Source organism: Chrysochloris asiatica, unplaced genomic scaffold, assembly GCF_000296735.1.
Source record: "Chrysochloris asiatica unplaced genomic scaffold, ChrAsi1.0 scaffold00032, whole genome shotgun sequence".
Classification (NCBI taxonomy): Eukaryota; Metazoa; Chordata; class Mammalia; order Afrosoricida; family Chrysochloridae; genus Chrysochloris; species Chrysochloris asiatica.
Window position 1 is genome coordinate 5,656,462 of NW_006408550.1, and position 12,581 is coordinate 5,669,042.

General features: G+C 38.6%; 1 protein-coding gene and 1 pseudogene across 1 annotated transcript in view; one reads left to right on the top strand and one right to left on the bottom strand.

Moving 5' to 3' along the window:
- LOC102812110 (mitochondrial inner membrane protease subunit 2-like) overlaps nucleotides 1-12,581 on the bottom strand; it is a 1,190,436-nt gene that overhangs the window by 961,335 nt on the left and 216,520 nt on the right. The window lies entirely within an intron of this gene.
- LOC102842696 lies at nucleotides 473-1,043 on the top strand (annotated as a pseudogene).

The window sequence follows — 12,581 nt, forward strand, 5'->3', positions numbered from 1 at the left end:
TCATCTTTCTCCCACGGAGCGGCTGGTAGTTTCGAACCGCTGACCTTAAGGTTCGCAGCCCAATTCGTAACCACTACGCTACCAGAGCTCCTTAAAGTGAATTAATATATCCAGATTTCTTTTTCAATTTTGAGTCACTTCAATAGCAAAAATCTTGATGTTCATTTTATAATACATATTTGGAAAATGGCAGAGGTATTCCTATGTAAGCAATATTACTTAAAAGAAAATTAACTTTCTAGACTAGATGGAATAAAAAATCCTGATGTTAAAAAAAGAGCAAAAGAGATCTTCTTGCTTGCCGCCCACTGCCTTTGGGTGGTGGCACGTGTGACTTGTGTCTTTGGGTGTGAAGGGTGGTTTCATAGCCGTGGGCACGAAAGGGGACGCCAGAATCTCGAGGCCACTGCCCTCGCTGTCTCTTCGTCATCGCAAAGGCAGTCCGCCTGGGAGACGCCCCGTGGCCGGCGCGATGAGTGCCAACGAAGACCAGGAGATGGAATTAGAAGCTTTGCGTTCTATTTATGAAGGAGATAAAAGTTTCCGGGAATTAAGTCCAGTTTCATTTCAATATAGGATAGATGAAAATGGTGATCCCAAAGCCTTCTTAATAGAGATTTCCTAGACAGAAACACATCCCCAAACACCTCCAACAATTATATCTATGAATGCTTCTTTTTAACAACACCATATCATCAGCTGTAAAGCAGAGTATATTAGCCAAGTTACAGGAAGCAGTTGAAGTTAGTCTTGGAACTGCTATGACCTATACGTTATTTGAGTATGCCAAGGACAATAAGGAACAATTCATGGAGAATCACCATCCCATTAATTCTACAACGTCCATAAGCAAGATCATCTCAGTTGAAACTCCTAATGCAGCCCCATCAAGTAAGAAAAAAGACAAAAAAGAACAACTTCCAAAAGCGCAGAAACGTAAACTGGCAGATAAAACAGAAAACAAAGGAGAACTTCCTCGAGGATGGAACTGGGTTGATGTGGTTAAGCATTTAAGCAAATCTGGTTCTAAAAATGATGAATAACACTTGGAATTGGAGACAAGGGGAGCACATCCTCTACAAAAGTAAACAGGGCTCAAAGTCCACCATTACAGTTTTCTGGTATTGAGGTGGCTTTTTATAAAATACAGTTTTTTGTATGTTTCTTAAATTTAAAATGTAAGCTAAAACTTCATAAAGAGATCTGGTTATATTAAATTATCTTCACAAATTTGCCTTAAAAGGTGAAAATGTTCTGTTTAGTTTACTTTGCAAAGCCTGTTAAGCACTGAAAATGGACCAATATGGGGACAAATAAATAATCAGTGTTAGTTTCTATGATCTTATTCTAGTGGATATGGTAAAGGAGTGTGAAACCCGTTTCAAACCCTCATCTTAGTGAAGCCAAACACTGAGTGAACTATTATTTGGCAGCATGAACCATATTAATAGAATTCACATCTTAAGTAAAGTCATCTGAAATTTAAATACAAGTATTCAGACTTTACACATAATACTCTTTGTAATTCCTTTATATTCTCTAAAGGTGAACTGCTTCCTTTTCAATAAATGAATATCTGTTTATACTTTTCTCTCAATTTTGGTCAAGGTGTTCAGTCATGAGAGCTTTGTATGGTATGTGAAACAGAAGATTAAACAAACAAACAAAAAAATCTGCCAAATACATAAAACATTTTAAATGGAAGTGCTGACTCTTTTGAGATATTTCTCTTTGCTGCATATACCATGATGGAGTAAAAGATGGCTTATTATTTAAGGTTTTTATTGTTGGAAACACTTTAAATAAATTCCTATTTATTTGCAAAAAAAAAAAGAGCAAAAGAAAGAACATTTTTTGCAGTGGTTTTATTTAGAAGATCTTAAAAGTATGTATATAGGAACTAGATGCTTAGTAGGTTAGGAGTTGGGCTGTTAACTGCAAGTTCGGCAGTTCCACAGGAAAAAGATGAGGTTTTCTGCTTCCTTGAAGATCTACATTCTCAGAAACCCTGTAGACAGGGTCACCCTGAGTCAGAATCATCTTGACAGTGCACAAACCACCACCCTCACCAGTACACACTTCTGAGGTTCTGGTGTGGCACTGTAGAATAAGTATTGAACTACTAACCACAAAGTCAGTGGTTCAAACCTACCAGCTGCTCCTCGCAAATCCTATACAGGGTAAGAGTCAGAACCAACTTGAAGACAATTAACAACAATAATAACACAACTCTTCATTAAATGCAAAGTCATCTTTGTCATGGAAACTATCACTGGATACTTGAAAAAGGAGACATGAACAGAGGCTGACCTACTGTGGTGTTTAAAAATGTTTTGATTTTTTGTTTGAGTTTGTTTCTTTTGCTAAAAACACACATCTGTGTCTTTCATTCAAAATAAAAAAACACATTTAAAGCCTTTTTTTAAATACCATGCAGCAAAGATCCCTTAGAGGCAACAACTTGAGATGGTGCTTAAACAATGAATTTTTTTCCCCAACAATAACAATTTTCTTTTAATTCATTTACAAAACCTCACTACACAGCATGAGGCATAATTTCCTGGTAAGCAACTATAAAGTAGAATTAACTATCCTCAAACGACTATGAAATTAAGTCAGCCATATCAGATTAAGATGACCATAAATGCCGTTTAAAACATGCTAATTTACATAGCCCCCTAACCATGTTTAATTGCCACATTAAAAATCCTCAATGCATTCCCTTCAGATGCTGCTCTGTGCATCAGAATAGTGTCAAGCAGATTAATGTCTTTTATCTGAATGTTGTACCTAGCCTTTTAATTTATATGACTGGTAACATTCATCAATCCTAGCTATTATGTCTAAATATTTTTATTAAAACAAATTCATGTAATTAAACCGCCAAACTAATTTTCATGAGGTGAATGATGTGTTTAAAAAACAAAAACAAGAAACTTTTTTCAGCCTTAACCAGCATGAGTGATTATGAGGAATTTAGGTGAGGGGAGGAACCACATACATGCTGTTATCTGTTCCTATCTCATCATTTTACCCCACTGAATGTACTCATCTTTTCATGACCAAGGAAACTGAAGTTAAATCCAAGCTACTAGCCAGCTTTGGAATTATTACTGTGCCACCCCTATATCACATCCAATCCCCATGGGATAGTTAAGGTTCTGTGCCAATTTGACAGGGTCAGGATTGTCAGTGGTTTGACAGCTGAGATTTCATCCCCCATGATGATATATAATAGGATGTAATCAACACTATGACGAGATCAGCTACTAGCAGCCAGTCAACTGAAGGGAAGCTTCCTTAGGAGTGTGGCCTATTTCCAGTACATATTGACACTCTAACAAGACTTGTTTTGCTTTCTTCTGGGTCTGGACCTTGCATTCTTTGAACTTGAGCCAGTAGTCTGCTCTTACCTACCTTTCCTGGGATTTATCAGCAGCAAACTGCCTTCTTGCCTGCCATCTGACGATTTTGGTTCATCTGACCTGGATAGGGCTCAACAACTGTATGAGTCATTTCCTTGATACTAACTTCTCATTATATATACATGTATAAGTTTCACTGGTTTTGTTTCTCTAGAGAACACAGCCTAAGATACCCCCATACTCACTGATCTCTACCAGCCACATACTTTCCTAGGGGTAGCTAGACCCTTCTAATGCCCTTCCTCATATCTGAAAAGTCAATCCTCATGATGTTAGCAACCACTCACTTTTTGATCAGAGCATATCACCTTTTGACTTATTTTTATTACACCTTATGGGTTTCTAGACTTACCTGTTTGACATGAAGACCCCTCTTATGTATACAGATGTGGCTTCATTTCTGGACTACCTTTTCAGCTTTCCTTGCTTACATCACAGCTTCAGGCTCATAACCTCACTTCCCTACATGCCCTGTCTACCAAACATTAGGTACTGAGATCTTACCCAAAGTTGAGGATAAATTATGTGCTTTACTTTGGCAGTTCTCAAGCATTAATTAAAGTATTTTCCCCATTATAGAGGATTTATATACTATATAGGATTTTCAGTAGACAGCAATATATAGGTGAGAAAATTACTGATTCTGACATACCCATAACATAGAAAGCACATAATCATCTTGATCTTGCCTATACCACTTTATTGGGATCACAGTGTCTCCAGATGAAAAGTTGTTGTTAGGTGCCACCGAGTCGGTACTGACTCATAGCAACACTATGCATAACAGAACAAAACAGTGCCCGGTCCTGGGGCAACATCACAATTGCTTTCATGCTTGAGCCCATTGATGCTGCCACTTGGCCAATCAATCTTGCTGGGGATCTTCCTCTTTTTCTCTGACCCTCCACCTTACCAAACATAATATCCTTCTCCAGCGACTAGTCCCTCTTGACAATATGTCCACAGTATGAGAGACAAAGTTTGGCCATCCTGGCCTCCAAGAAGTATTTCTTCCAACACAGATCTGTTGGTTCTTTTGGCAGCCCATGGCACTTTCAATATTCTCCTCCAACACCATATCTCAGAAGCATTAATTCTTCTATGGTCTTCCTTATTCACTATTCAGCTTTTGCATGCATATGAGGTTATTGAAAATACCATGGCTTGGGTCAGGTGCACCTTTGTCATCAAGCTGACATCTTTGCTCTTCAACACTTTCAAAAGGTCTTGTACAGCAGATTTGCCTAATGCAATGCATCATTTGATTTCCTGACTGCTGCTTCATGAGTGTTGATAGTTGATCTAAGAAGAATGAAGTCCTTGACAACTTCAATCTTTACTCCAATGATAAGAATGTTGTATATTGGTCCAGTGGTGAGGATTTTTGTTTTCTTCACATTGGGATCCAATCTATACCAAAGGCTGTGCTCTTTGATCTTCATCAGTAAATATTTTAAGTCCTCTTAACTTTCAGCAAGCAAGGTTGTATCATCTGTAAATCACAGGTTGTTAATGAGTCTTCCTCCAATCCTGATGCCACGTTTTTCTTCATATAAACCAGTGTCTCAGATTATTTGCTCACCGTACAGGTTGAATAAGTATGGTGAAAGAATACAACCCTGTTGCACAACTTTCTTAATTTTAAACCATTCAGTGTTCCCATGTTCTGTTCAAACAACTGCTTCTTGGTCCAGATACAGATTCCTCATGAGCACAACTAAGTGTTATGGAATACTCATACTTCACAATGTTGTCTATGGCTTGTCATGAGCCACACAATCAAAAGCCTTTGCATAGTCAATAAAGCACAGGTAAACATCTTTCTCATATTCTCTGCTTTAAGCCAAGATCCATCGGACATTAGCAATGATATCCCTCATTCCACGGTGTCTTCTGAATCTGGCTTGAACTTCTGGAAGTTCTTTGTCAGTTTATGCTTACAGCCATTTCTGTATTACCTTTAGTAAAACTTTACTCGCATGGGATATCAAAAATATTGTCCAATGATTCCTTCATTCCATTGGGTCACCACTCTTTGGAATGGGCACAAATACGGTCTCTTCCTACCATAAGTACTGGATTTCAAACCACAAGGTCTAGGTCCCAGCCCACTAGCTGCTCAACAGGAGAGAGATGAGGCTTTCTGCTCCCACAAAGATCACTAAAGCCTTGGAAACACTATAAGGAATCACTATTCAGAACCACCTCCATGACACTTGAAAACAATATATCCTTTAATATGGAGTTCTGGTGTGGAACCGTAGGATTGCAATGGACTACTAACTACAAGGTTGGTGCTTCAAACCACTCCTTGGAAAGCCTATACAAGGTCGTTGTGAGAACTGATTTGATGGCATTTACCAACAACAACATACTCTTCAATTACCAAAATGCAAAGCTTAGTTATGATTCATTCAAACCTAAAAAAAAATCCACACCAAAGCTGAAATTATCTAGAATGATACACAAACACAGACAAACATACTTTCCAGTAAATGATCCCCCTGGAAATCCTACTCTACGATGAGAACGCTACAAGAGTAAAATTCCTGTAGTTTTCAAAATAAAAGTAAGGTATCCCCATGGCTACTGGAAATTACTAGTCTGATCAGTTCTAATTATTGGTCTTTTGCTTTTACAGCAATCAGGAGGTAGTTGGAATTGAGAGAAAAATTAAGGATTTTTTAGAATGATTAATAAGAATGAAGACAGAAATCAAGACAGTGAAAGAAGGAGACAGTGCTGTGATTTAACTGCCCAGAGATAATGGTTGCTAGGATTCCTGGTGGGTGCTGTGTGATAAAAAAAAAAAAAAAAAAAAAAAAAAGTGCTGTCCTGCAAGGTCAGGTTGAACCACAAGATTGGTGGTTCAAACTCACCGGCCGCTCTTTGAAAACGCTATACAGGGTCACTATGAGTCAAAATCAACCTGATGGCATTTAACAACAACAACATTTAACAGGACTTCTGGTGTGGCACCATAGGATCAGCACTGGACTGTGAACCACAATGTCAGCAGTTGAAAGCATTATCTGCTCTGTGGAAATCCTATACAGGGTCGCTATGCATCAGAACCAAAGTGATGACACTTAACAACGACACCAAACATTTAATACGTTTACTTGCAAGCTATTTTACCCCCACTACGCACAGATCAGATCCCTCCATTCCATTTGTTGCAGTCAGTAACACATGCTAAAGCAGAAAGCGACAGTATTAGAAAGGTAGTCTAGTTCCCAGACTTCCTGGATAGCTAGACTTTGACACATGACCTAGCTCTTACCGAGCAGACACACCGACAAGGCTTAGGAAGACAGAGTTGACATGATGAGGCAGAAGCCAGCTACAATTGCTTCTGCTCTTTTTCCTTGCAGAATTAGGCATATAGCAATTTGATTTTTCTGCAGCACATAATCCTAATGTCCAATCTCTGCTTTCATGAATTTCAAGAAACAAGAACAGGGCAACCATTTTACTATGAATCATGGCAGAGATGTAGTCTTAGAGACAACAGTTGTGGGCTCTTCTCTGGAGATTCCAGGGTCCTAACAAACATGGCAAAAAAGCTAGTTTCCTTAATGGGTACCTTCGCTATGAGCAACCCCTCCACTAAACAGAAACATGCCCATTGATTGCGGCAAGAAATAAAACTTTTACTATATTTGAACCACTTTATATTTTTTATCTCTTTATTATATACACTATGGTATATACAAAGATGTCAGCTTGAGGACTAAGGTGTGCCTGACCCAAGTCATCATATTTTCAATAACCTCATATGCATGCAAAAGCTGGACAGTGAATAAGAAAGACCTTAGAAGAATTGATGCTTTTGAGTTATGGTGTTGGAGAAGAATATTGAAAGTGCCATGGGGTACCAAAACAACCAACAGATCTGTGTTGGAAGAAGTGCAGCCAGAGTGCTCCTTGGAGGCCAGGACAGCCAAACTTTGTCTCTCATACTTGAAGGATATCATGTTTGGTAAGGTGGAGGGTCAGATAAAAAGAGGAAGATCCCCAGTGAGATGGATGGCAAAGTGGCAGCATCAATGGGCTCCAGAGTGGCAACGATTGTGAGGTTGCCCCAGGACTGGGCAGTGGTTCGTTCTGTTGTGTACAGGGTCATTATTAGTCAGTACCGACTCAAAGGCACCTAACAACAACAAACAGTGGTAAACACCTCATTATGTATTGAATAAGGAGCTCTGGTAGCATAGTGGATATGAATCAGGCTGCTAAACTCAAGGTCAGCAGTTCTAAACTACCAGCTGTTCCTCAGGAAAAAGATGAGGCTTTCTGCTCCTGTAAAGATTTACAACATTGGATAGCCTATACAGAGTCCCTATGAGTTGGAATCAACTCCATGGCACACCACCACCACCATATATTGAATAAATATTGAAGAGAAGGTAGAAAATGGGAGCGATAGAGAAAGATGGATAGAAAGATATTGAGGGGGTGTGGTACTTTGAATTTACTGGATATGTCATTTCTATCCAATGTCTTCTTAATTCCGACCATATAATTAGGTGGGACCATGAAAATAAGGTATGCAGGACTCTAAGGATGAGATTGGTTCGTTTAGCCTTCCAGTTAGGTTTGTTTTTAAGTGATGTTGATTTTGTTCTGACTCACAGCAAACCTGTGTAGGGTTTCTGAGGAGTGATTAGTAGGTTTGAACTGCTGATTTTATGATTAGCAGTCCAGTGTTTATCCTACAGTGTTGTACCAGGACTCTAGTAAATATAATGGTGGTGGCGGTTATGGGCCGTGTAGTCGGTTCCAACTCACAGCGACCCTGTACAGGGTTTCCGGGGCTGTAAATTTTTACGGGAGCAGAAAGCTTCATCTTTCTCCCACGGAGCAGCTGGTAGTTTTGAACTGATGACACTAATATTACCAGCCTGATTCATAACCACTACATTACCTGAGCTCCTTAGTAAGATAACAAAATGTAAGAATTCTTTACTTTGGGAAAATGTTTATATCTTAAGTCTTTAAAATTATACCCCCTGCAAAAACTATGTGGTGACCATATCTGACTACCTCTGACTCCACATGGGAAAACGCAAACTAAACTCAAAATCAGTCTAAAGCCAATTCTGATGAGATTGTGGTTAGATATTCCTCACCCTACAGCCTTCTTTGTTCTGATGCCATTGCTCCCACAGCACTTTCTGCTTCATGTCTGAGTTCGATAATCCATTGCAATGACCACTCATACATACCTCATAGTAATACTCATGATTATGGAGTTTACTAGGGGAGTGAACAGGGTACTATTCAGAATCAGAACCACTCAGGATGCAGCAGTTTTCCAGTCAGGAATGCCTCTTGGCTGCCACACTGCAGGCATGCCTCACTCTTGTCTTCAGCCTCTCAGAGAAGTCATGTCTTGATCACTTATGTTGCCCTTTCTAGGGCAAGTGTTACAAAGCTCTTCTATCCAGTCTGTGAATGCCCAAAGGACACATTTTGCAAGCCAGTCTCTTGCCAGTAGGCACTCAACTTTCTTCAGTCCTTGGGTCCAGAGCCCAGAGCCCAGAGCTGCTGTGTCTCTCCATGCCACCTCCTCTTTAACTCTGCTGGTTCCACTTTTCCCGGTAGCGATCTCATGTTCCACTCATTCTCTTCCTTCCTGATGATCCTGGGATCATCTGTTCTTGCTTCTGACAACAATAATAATATATTTGAATTTATTTTCCATTGATTTTTTAAAATTAATTTTATAAAACATTTGTTCACAACTTCTATCCTGCTGAAACTTACAATATTCCCCATAACTTTTTTAGACTATTTTGAGATTCTGATTATAAATCTGTCATGAACTTAATTATACATCCAAAAATTAATAGAAAGAGTCTTCCATAATACATTAAGCTACAATAAAATGCAGACAACATCAAAATAAATCATATGCAAAAATTACACTGCCATGGTATTGTTGTTGTTGTTGTTAGGTGCTAGCAAGTCAGTACCGACCCATAGCAACCTTATGCACAGCAAAATGAAACATTGCCCGATCCTGGGCCAAACTAACTACTGTTACCACATTTGAGTCCATCGATGCTGCCACTTGGCCAATCCATCTCGTTGGGCGTCTTCTTTTTCTCTGACCTTACCAAACATGATGTCCCTCTCCAGCAACTAATCTCTCCTGAAAATATGTTCGAAATATGAGATATGAAGTTTGGCCAAATGTAGATGACACGTGACACTTGTGACTGTTTTAAAGCAGCATTGCTCATACAGTGACCTGCAGACCTCAGACAGTTCCCAAGAGCCTTTGAGAGGGTCCAGCGTCCTCCCTTTCTAATTACATATCTGTGTCTGTCAAAATTTTCTTCACATACTTCAACCCAACAACACATAACAACAGACTGAATGAAAACAGATAAGAAACCCTGTGCTTGTTAAGCTTTGCTCCATTCAGCCAGATTTGCAAAAACAGTAAAGTGTGTCACTGTGCTCACTCCTTTTTTTATTTTAGAAAGTATACTAATTTTTCCTAAAAATATCACACTTACATTAATATTTAATAGACTTAAATTCTTAGTTTAAATGAATGATTTTTTATTAATCTAAGTGGTATAAACAAAAGCTGTTTGGAATCCTCAATTTTTAAAAGCTAAAAGCATCCTGAGACCAAAAGGTTTGATGAGCACTGTTCTCATGTGACAGGTTTAAGAAGTATAAAATGGTTTATTTTTAAACTTTAAATAAATTAGCAACACCCTATAACTCTGCCATAATACCTTTTGTTTTTGTTAAGTGCCATTGAGTTGGTTCTGACTCATAACAACCCTGTATAAGGTTTCCAAGGAGCCGCTGGTTAGCCTGAACCACTGACCTTGCAGTTAGAAGCAACCTTGCAATCCAGTACATAATATCTTTTATTAAACAATAAACCATATTTAAAACATAGTCAGCTTTCTACATGTTTAAAATACTAAGCAGGTTTTTAATAGCTGTTGTAGAAAGACCATACTATTGAATCATGAGTATAAACACCAGCTTCACAACTTAATTAGCTGTGTAGGCACTGGTTCCTATTATTCTCATTGACATGAATATGACCAACTCAACAGTAGGCTTATCAAAACTAAAACCATTATATTTTGTAAGCATTCTCCAATATTAATTTGCCCAGGATTATATACAGTAATTCATATATAATTACATACATTAACTAATTCAATTATCCAGGAGTATATTTCACAGGTAACTCATTGTTCAGAGTTATACATGTCATTGTGACATTTACAGAGCAAAGAAAAGCAATTAATAAAATCTGCCATAAAATTCTTCCATGCCAAAAACATAATCTCAAAAAAATACTTATTTGCCCAATTGCCTACACTGAACTACATGTTTCTTTCTCAGGACAATCCTTGGATACCTAGGGTTGTTGTTGCTATGTGCTATGTATGGAGTCAGTTCTGACTCATAGCGACCCTGTACAGGGTTTCCAAGGCTGTAAATCTTTACAGGAGCAGAAAGCCTCATCTTTCTCCCACGGAATAACTGGTAGGTTCAAACTGCTGACCCTGAGATTAGCAAACCGATTCATAACCACTATGCTAGATTTGTTGTTGTTATTGTTGTTAAGTACCATCGAGTCAATACCAACTCACAGCGACCTTATGTACAGCAGAATGAAACACTGCCCGATCCTGGGCCAACCTCACTACTGTTGCCATGCTTGAGTCCATTGATGCTGCCACTTGGCCAATCCATCTCGTTGGGGGTCTTTCTCTTTTTCTCTGACCCTCCAACCTACCAAACATGATATCCCTCTCCATCAACTGGTCCCTCCTGACAATATGCCCTAAGTATGAGAGACGAAGTTTTTGGCCATCCTGGCCTCCAAGGAGCATTCTGGCTACACTTGTTACAACACAGATCTGTTGGTTCTTTGACAGCCCATGGCACTTTCAATATTCTCCTCCAACACCATAACTCAGAAGCATCAATTCTTCTATGATCTTCCTTATTCACTGTCCAGCTTTTGCATGCATATGAGGTTATTAAAAATACCATGGCTTGGGTCAGGAGCATCTAAGTCCTCAAGCTGACATCTTTGCTCTTCAACACTTTAAAAAGGTCTTGTACAGCAGATTTGCCTAATGCAATATGTCGTTTAATTTCTTGACTGCTGCTTCCGTGAGTGTTGATAGTTGATCCAAGAAGAATGAATTGACAACTTTAATTTCTTCTCTGTTGGTAAGAATGTTGTTTATTGGTCCAGAGGTACCTTTGATTGTTGAAGTGTTCATCTAATAGAGTTGTCTAGGTCACTCATCTGTGATAACAGAAGATCAATATTATCTTTTATCATAACCTATTTCTCAGGCATTCAAACTTGAGAATCTATTACTGAAAGCATTCTATAAGCATGATCCCAATTTTTTTTAATAACATTAAAAAAAAAAAAAAAGTTTTGTTGAGAAAAATTAAGTTCTTAGATGTTTCCAAAACAATCCCCAAAGCACACAGTCATACAGTGGGTTAATACTCTCTGTGGCCCTATAGAAGGTTTTCAGGACTGGAAGTCTTTATAGGAGCAGACAGCCTCATCTTTCTCCTGCAGAGTGGCTGAAGGATTTGAACTGCTTATCTTTTGGTTAGAGATCCAGGGTGTGCCCTACAATTTTTGTTGTTAAGTGCCATTGATTTAGTTCCGACTCATAGCAACCCTGTATAGGTTTTCGGGGGAGTGGCTGATGAGTTTGAATCACTGACCTTGTGGTTCAAACTGATCTTGAGATCAAGTGCTTATCCTACAGTGCCACACCAGGGCTCCTACAATGGATGCCATTTCCACCCCCCATACACCCTAAAGAATTTTGTAAAATTATCACAAACACTTTTTTAGTTGATAACTAAAAATTTTTATCACACGAGAAGCTGTTTGCAGATGATGTAATTTCTAGTATGCTGTAAATATTGCTATTTTAAAGTAAAACTGTTATATTACTCTTTCACGGGTACCCAAGGAATCTAAATTCAACAGCAATTTGATACACACCATCATCCATTCCTAAAAACACGCTCTTTAAGAGTTAGGATATATGCATGTTCACTTTTTTCTTTGAATGCATTTCCATGCCCATAGAATTTTACCCTGATGTCTTTTGTTTGTGGTTTTTTAATTTC